The 7,525-nt window shown below is 41.3% G+C and overlaps 1 pseudogene; it reads right to left on the bottom strand.

Moving 5' to 3' along the window:
- Nucleotides 1-2,884: 2,884 nt before the first annotated feature.
- Nucleotides 2,885-3,571, bottom strand: LOC128591041 (ubiquitin-conjugating enzyme E2 L3-like; annotated as a pseudogene).
- Nucleotides 3,572-7,525: the final 3,954 nt, after the last annotated feature.

Raw genomic sequence — 7,525 nt, 5'->3', positions numbered from 1 at the left:
TTGAGCCAAAGTTGGCTGTCAGAGAAATCGGGACTGGCCCAGGACTGAGCCTGCCTGAACATCCCACCCGGCTCAGTCATTGGCTGAACCCTGGGAAAGTGTGACCTCAGAGCAAACAACAATAGATGTCCAAGCGCATCAGCTGGAGGCCCTGATCAACTGCATTCCCCACACTTTGAGGTCCGCTTGGTGCATTCTCTGGCTCCCTCACGCATACAACCATAACAAGCTATTTGGCCAGTAAAAGAAAGTGTCTCCTGGACCAGAGTTCCAACCCTGCCATCTGCTCATAGGCTCCTCTTTCCACAGGAAGGACAATAAATACTTTAATTGTTGATTAATATCCCTACACTACGTAAGGCAACGAACTGAGAGTAAGAACAAAGAAGCCAAATCCTCTAGGATCACCAGAGCAGCAGCAGAAAACCGCATGACTGCAGAGAGTGCCCAGGTCCAGAAATTCTTCACCTGTGTTACAGCTGCTCCTGGGACTGACCCAGCCTATGCCACTCAGAACCCCACTGCAGGGTGCCTTGGCCTGCTGCCAGCTCCTCTCTAGACTCTCCAGACATGGAACTGCACTCTTAGAGACTCATCATTACCCACCATACAACTTCCAAGAGAAAATTGAGTTGAATAAATTATTAGCAATTTCATAATAAACTTCAAATCATCTTCCATACTTTCTCTTCAAACTGCCAGAGTAATTTATATATTAAACATTTAGATAGAACCATCCTTCCTTGTCAACTCTCCCTTGTGAGAGATTGTTAAGAGCCGACCATTATATTCTAAGAGAGTTTAAGTTCAGAAAGGCCTCCAGGCAGACTGTGAGCTGGAAGCCTTCTCAAAGGCCTGCCAGCTCTGTGAGTTTATGATTTTATGATTTCAGGGAAAGAACCTGATAGCACATTGAGAGACTTCCCCTGAAACAGAAAAGGAAGAGGGTGGCAAAGCCAGCCATGGGGGAATGCCTCACTTCCTGAGCTATCTCCTGAAATATAGAATATATTTTTGAGCTATAGACAATCATGTTGTCCCTTTATCTCTGAACTTCTTTTGGAAGAAGTGGTCTTTAGAAGATAGTATTTGTTTGCATTTGTAAACCTTTCAAAAGTAGCATGCAGAAGGAAATGTGGGCCTTAAAAGATCATCATGAGATCGTGGGTTTGAGTCCTTGACAGAATTTCAAGTATGACCCGCAGTTAATTTTGTAGTGTGTAGACCAAAGTTCATTTCTACCTTTGTATCTGACACACACTTGCCGGGCCCAAAATAAAATAAATACTGATACAGTGACTTCAAACAGAGTTAAAGCCAAGTTTTCCTAAAACACCAGGGACATCAGAAATGTCCCTTCGTGTGCACTTCACTCAAGTCCATATGACTCTGTTTGCCCTGACATTAAAATCACTGTGCACATTGTTTCCATCTTCTGCAAAATGCTAGAACACGGAAATGTTAGTGACTTCGCAGAGTGTGTGCTAACACACACACACGCATACATGCACCTAACAAAAAAGCTCAGCTTGTCAACAGCTTTGGTGAAATAAAATACAAAATGATAATTAGAAACATGTGTCCCCGGCAAAGAGGCTCAGAAACTAAAAGGTCACCTTTTTCCAAATGACCTAATTAGAAGTGCCTGGAGTGCTGGCTACAGTATAACAGTTTTACACAGCTTTTAACTCAGACTTCCTGTTTTAAAACAGTGCAATTTACTGCTCCTGCAGCAAATATGAATGGTCACTTAACGCCAACAATATTAGGCCTCACACCACCACCTGCCTCCAGCAATCTCCTCATTGTTAGACCCATCAGCTGAGGACTGCTGATTTACCATCCCAGAATGACCATTTAGAACCTAATGCCAGGATTGCTGCCAAGTTGAGAACAAGGATTTCATGTAGAAGAGTGCCGCGTCGTACTTTACATTAAGGCCGATTGGAAATGCATGAACAGAGCAAAGGGAAAGCAGTTGTTCTGCGTCAGACCATCAGTGAACGCTTCTCGGATTCCTTTTTCTGGTCCCAGAGCTGGGAATTTGATGCAGAATGATTTGAATTGCCTAGAGACAACAGATACACACTGGCTGAAAATGCCACGTGGTAGGAACTCAAACAGGCACCCAAATGGAATTGTCCTTTTAAATAGACACCTCCCTAAATTTGGATTTAATGTCTCTCCTACTTATTCAATACATCGTAATGCTGCGGTGAGTATTCATTTAGCTTGTCAGTTTCATTGCCCCAGTTCTCCCATCTGAGACACCTCCCTAATGCTAGGAGTGGTGAAGTGTATCCAGGAAGATTTAGAATAAGGATCCAGTAACAGCAATGGGCACCCACGCTACCGACTAGATTTCTCAACTTCTCTGGTAGGTAGGTGTGGTCGTATGAGCACTGCTGGGCCCACAGGATGTGGATGGAAGAGATGTGTACAACTTCCAAGTCACCCCCATATGGATGTGTTGCCTTGACTTCTCTCTGTGCCCCTGTTGCTGGCTGTGAAATGATAACTAGAGCAATTTGGGGTGATGAGGCTTCCCTGACAGCCCTGGACCATTCATCTCTCATGCTCTTGCACTAGACAAATAAACTTCTGTCACTCTCAACACACTGCAGGCTAGGCCCACTTTTGTGTGTGTGTGTGTGTGTGGCTATTAATTAGTGTTCTTTTAAGAACACCTTAAATTTTTAATCCTTTCTTTATAGGTTACCTAGACCACTTTTGATTAAGAAAACTGTAGAAAGTTAGTAACCACCACAAGCGAACGCCAGGAGGTAGCACATGTCAATTTTCCATAGAGTCCTGCTTTGTGGAATGTCTGAACGCACTGCTTGGGGTCTCTGCTCACACTTGCTGGAATTAATCGTGGTAGATTTTAGTGCACAGGTTGCTTTTCCCCATATTTCTTTGTAAATTCTTCAGGATTCTTGTAGAATTTCTACAGTCCTTAGAGTATTCTTCAACTAGGTCAGCCTGAAGGGGGTGCTCAGGCTGGGGCTCGTTTACGGGTGCTATGAGAGACTGGATTACTTGGTCGGCTTTGGTTACTGGCTTCTAGTTTTCAGCACTAATTACTGGCAGACAGACCTGCCCTTTTCATAAATGTTCAGGTGATAGATCTTTGTTTTAAATGTGATCTTCGGTTTCGGCAAATTTCTTCAACGTACGAATGTCATTAAAGTATTTAATTTCTCCATCATAAATGAAACTCAGTTTAGCTGGATACAGGATCCGGGGTTGAAAGTTATTTTGTTTTAGAAGAAATGTGTCAAACTGTTTCTAAAACCAGTGTATGGTGCCCCATGATCGCATCACTGTACACAGCTATGATTTAATATTAATATAAATAAATAAATGTGATCTTCAGTGGGTTGAATGGGTACTCTGCTGGAAATTTGATTTCAATTCTGAAGGCCCTCTTATCATATGGAGGGTTGTCAGGAACAGTAAGCCCTTGCCAGGTCAATAAATTAGCTTCATCAACCTGGATGTTACAAAAGGTTTTCATTCCACATTTGCCGATTTCTTCAAGCTCCTTCATCAGCCTCCTGCTGGCCGCCATTTTGGATCTGATGAAGCTCTTAATTATTATTCTTTTTAATTTAATTTTCAATTAAAATCACAAATGTATATATTTATGGGGTACAAGGTGATTATTTCATATACAATGTGGAATGCTTAAATCAAAGTGATTAACATATCCATCACCTCACTTATTTTTTGTGGTAAGACATTCCAATGTACTCCATACTAATATGAAATCAATGTTCATAAGAACAATAAAACACTCATATGGTCCAGAAGGGGGAGGGGGTGGGAGGAGGATGTTTGGAAGAAGGGGGGAGGGCAGGAGGCGGGATCTCACCTATTGTGCACATTGTGAGGGTGTATAACACACACACCGGGTGGGGGGCTCTTCTACAAATGGAACTTTACCCTGGAAGTAAGAACAACGTAACCTAAAAATTGTACCCTCATATTAATTTGAAAATATAAAAAAATACTCAAAAAAAAGAAAAAGTAAATAAAATGTACTCTTAGTTATTTTGAAATATACTCTTGCATTTTCCACATTAGGTGAGATCCCACCAAAATCCTCCCCTCTTCCCATCAATTACCCTCCTCCTTCCCCTCCCTCCTCACCCTTCCCCCTTGCTAGCCTATATTTGTGTTTTATCATTCATATGAGTGTGTGTTTATATGTTGGTTTCATAATAGCATTGAAGATATTGGGTACGTTTTTTCCATTCTTGAGATACTTTACTAAAAAGAATGTGTTCCGACTCCATCCAGGTAAACATAGAAAATGTAAAGTCTCCACCTTTTTTGTGGCTGAAGAGTATTCCATGGTATACATATAACACAATTTGTTAATCTATTCATGGGTTGATGGGCATTTGAGTTGTTGCCATGACTTGGCAATTATGAACTGGGCTGCAGTTAACATTCTGGTGCAAATGTCTTTGTGGTAAAATGATTTTTGTTCTTCTGGGTAGATACCTAGTAATGGGTTTGTAGAATCAAATGGAAGATCATCTTTTAATTCTTTGAGGATTCTTCATACTTCTTTCCATAAAGGTTGTATTAATTTACAATACCACCAGCAGTGAAAACAAATCTGGAGGCATCACACTCCCAGACTTTAGGCCTACTTTGTTATAGCAGCTTAGCCTGCCCTTCAATTCATAGAAAGAGGTCATCAAGAAGTTCCTTGTATTCACTGTGTCCTTAATTTTCTGCATATTTTTTGCATTTTTCAGTTCCTTAGTAAATTAAAGAGAATGTAACTTTAGGCTGATCCTCCTTTTTGCCAGTCTAAACTGAACCTGAACTAAGTCGAAACTTAGTTCATGTACTCTGTCCTGCAAAACAATGGGGATGAGGGCTGCTGAAGTCTCAAAATCCTACAGTCTGAGGATCTACCCTTTACCATGACCTGAAGTAGGTCAGATTGAATCTGAAATGTGTTCCATGGCACCACATCAGAAAAGATGCATCTGTCAGTACTGGTTCTATACGTTTCCAGATAGTGAGACTTTTGATACATTACGTTTCCCCCACATAATACTTTCTTCACAGTATTTTAAAAGCCTTCTCTGTCCACTGGCCCTTTCACCATTAGTCACTCGAAGGTCTATTACAATTTATAAAATCCCTTCATTGTTTTCTGCTGCTTCTCTGAAAACTTTTTGTTTAATATATTTCTTTCTTTACCCATATTTCTCAGTGTGGTCTACATCAACCATCTCTACGCCTACAGTTTTGTTCTCTCCTCAAACCCCAGCTTCCTCCCAATCTACGAACATTTCACTCAAAAGATTACTCTATTTTCCCAATCTGTATATTCCTAGGCTATTTATTTATAAGTTCAACAAATATTTATTGAGCCTCTCCCGTGCATCATGAAGTAGACAGATTAGGATACAATGCATGGTGCTTGAAGATTCTTGCTGTCTTATGGCATTGGGCTACTTTAAAGAATCTCCTTGAAATTATTTTGATTTCCATGGAAAAACATTCTTCTTCTCAGCCCACTAGTATGATCATTCCATTCTCTTCCTGGCCCGTTCTTCCTCTTCCAATACCTCTCAATGGAGGTGCTCCAGTGCTCAGTTCCACATCCTCTGCTCTGACTCTGTACTCTCTCCTTCTGAAACAGCATCAGTTGTCTCAGCTTTAACGGTCATTTCTTGAGAATGGTTTTCATCCATCTAGGCAAAACTTCCACCTAAACTTTTAAGCTCCCAATCATATTTCATTGCTTCACTCCCTTTGAAATCTCAATATGTCCCAAATAAAACTGAATTTATTGTTCTTAAAATATACTCCCAATTCCACACTCCACCTAACACACTCTCCTGATACACTTTCCCCCTACACATGCATAAAGTTTGTGTGTCTATCTCTCTCTCTTTCTGGGTTAGCCAAGCAGTCCTGAAGAACAGCAGAGACAAAAGTTCTAATCCAAATAACACACTTCCTTGGCTTTCTCACACATGGGGAAAGCAACCACTTAGCTTCTCTCTGCAGTGCCGAGTGGATGGGAGAACACATGAAGACATGTCAAACAATGATCTAAGCACTAACTATGTTACCCTGACCAGAATTTGAGGAAGAAGTAATATGCTTAATCTCCAGAGAGTTCTCAAATATTCAGGTGTAGATGAACATACCGTACAACCTCCATAGCTGACCACTTCCCTACACCGACCATCTCCTTCAGTTGACCTGATTTTCAAAGACTGGACATGCACCACAAGTACGTATCAGCACAGTAGGCCTGGTTCCTTATGTTGACTTCCTCCATATGTTGACTAGTCTGTTACATCTCCTGAGTGGCCAATTTACAGGGGTTTTACTGTATTTATTAAAAACAACAAAAATCCCTCCATTCTTTGTTCCTTTCCTGTGTTGTAATGTTGAACTCAGGAAAAGTGTTACCTACCCCAGAACCAAATCCACTGAACAGCCCCATTCCTTCCACTTACACTATGTTACAAAACAGGAAGCCAGGCTCGATGCCCATAGCACAGCACCACATGCACTGAGGCTGGCGGTTCCAACCCGGCCCCGGCCAACTAAACAACAATAACAACTGCAACAACAACAACAAAAATATCCCAGCGTTGTGGCGGGCACCTGTAGTCCCAGCTACTTGGGAGGCTGAGGCAAGAGAATCACGTAAGCCCAAGAGTTTGAGGTTGCTGTGAACCGTGACACCTCACCACTCTACCAGGCAACAACAAAGTGAGACTCTGTCTCAAAAAAAAAAAAAAAAAAACAGGAAGACACTTGCTTCTCTTGACTGTGGTAGATGTTAAAACTTACCTACCTATTGTCCTCTCAGTTTTGGTTCCACTTTTCAGCAGCGACCTACTTTTCTTAGATTACCTTTTACACACTTACATGTTTCTGCAGAGACCTAAGAGACTTACTTTTGTCGTATTCTGTACTTCATCTCACGCATGAAGACTTGTTCTCATTTTCTTTATATTCAGAGTTCTCGGATATAAACAGACACAAAAGGATTCTTAAAGTCTGCATACATTCTTAAAGTCTTAAACTCAGGCTTGGGTTGCCTTTATTATTTTGAGGTAGAGGTAGACGCATCAATAAACTTAATAAATGCTGGAATTCACATCTTTTTTTATTGTTTCAGGTTAATTGAGGGTACAAATAATTAGGTTACAATGGTTGCATTTGTTAGGTAGAGCCTCTCTCATGATTGAGTCCTGCCTCTGAGAGGTGTGAGTGAGCCCTAACATTGTGCCCATTAAGTGGGAGCACACCCATCCCCCTAACTCTTCCCCTCTCCTGCTCCCTTGTTCAGGAACTCACATTTTATTTTTTATTTATTTTTTTTTATTGTTGGGGATTCATTGAGGGTACAAGAAACCAGCTTACACTGATTGCATTTCTTAGGTCAAGTCCCTCTCACAATTGTGTCTTGACCCCATAAGGTGTGTCACACACCTAGACCCCACCCCCTCCCTCCTTCCCTCTCTCTGCTCTTCCT

Source organism: Nycticebus coucang, chromosome 1, assembly GCF_027406575.1.
Source record: "Nycticebus coucang isolate mNycCou1 chromosome 1, mNycCou1.pri, whole genome shotgun sequence".
NCBI classification, from domain to species: domain Eukaryota; kingdom Metazoa; phylum Chordata; class Mammalia; order Primates; family Lorisidae; genus Nycticebus; species Nycticebus coucang.
The sequence above is the reverse complement of the archived record's forward strand: the minus strand, read 5'-3'. Positions and strand labels throughout refer to the sequence as shown.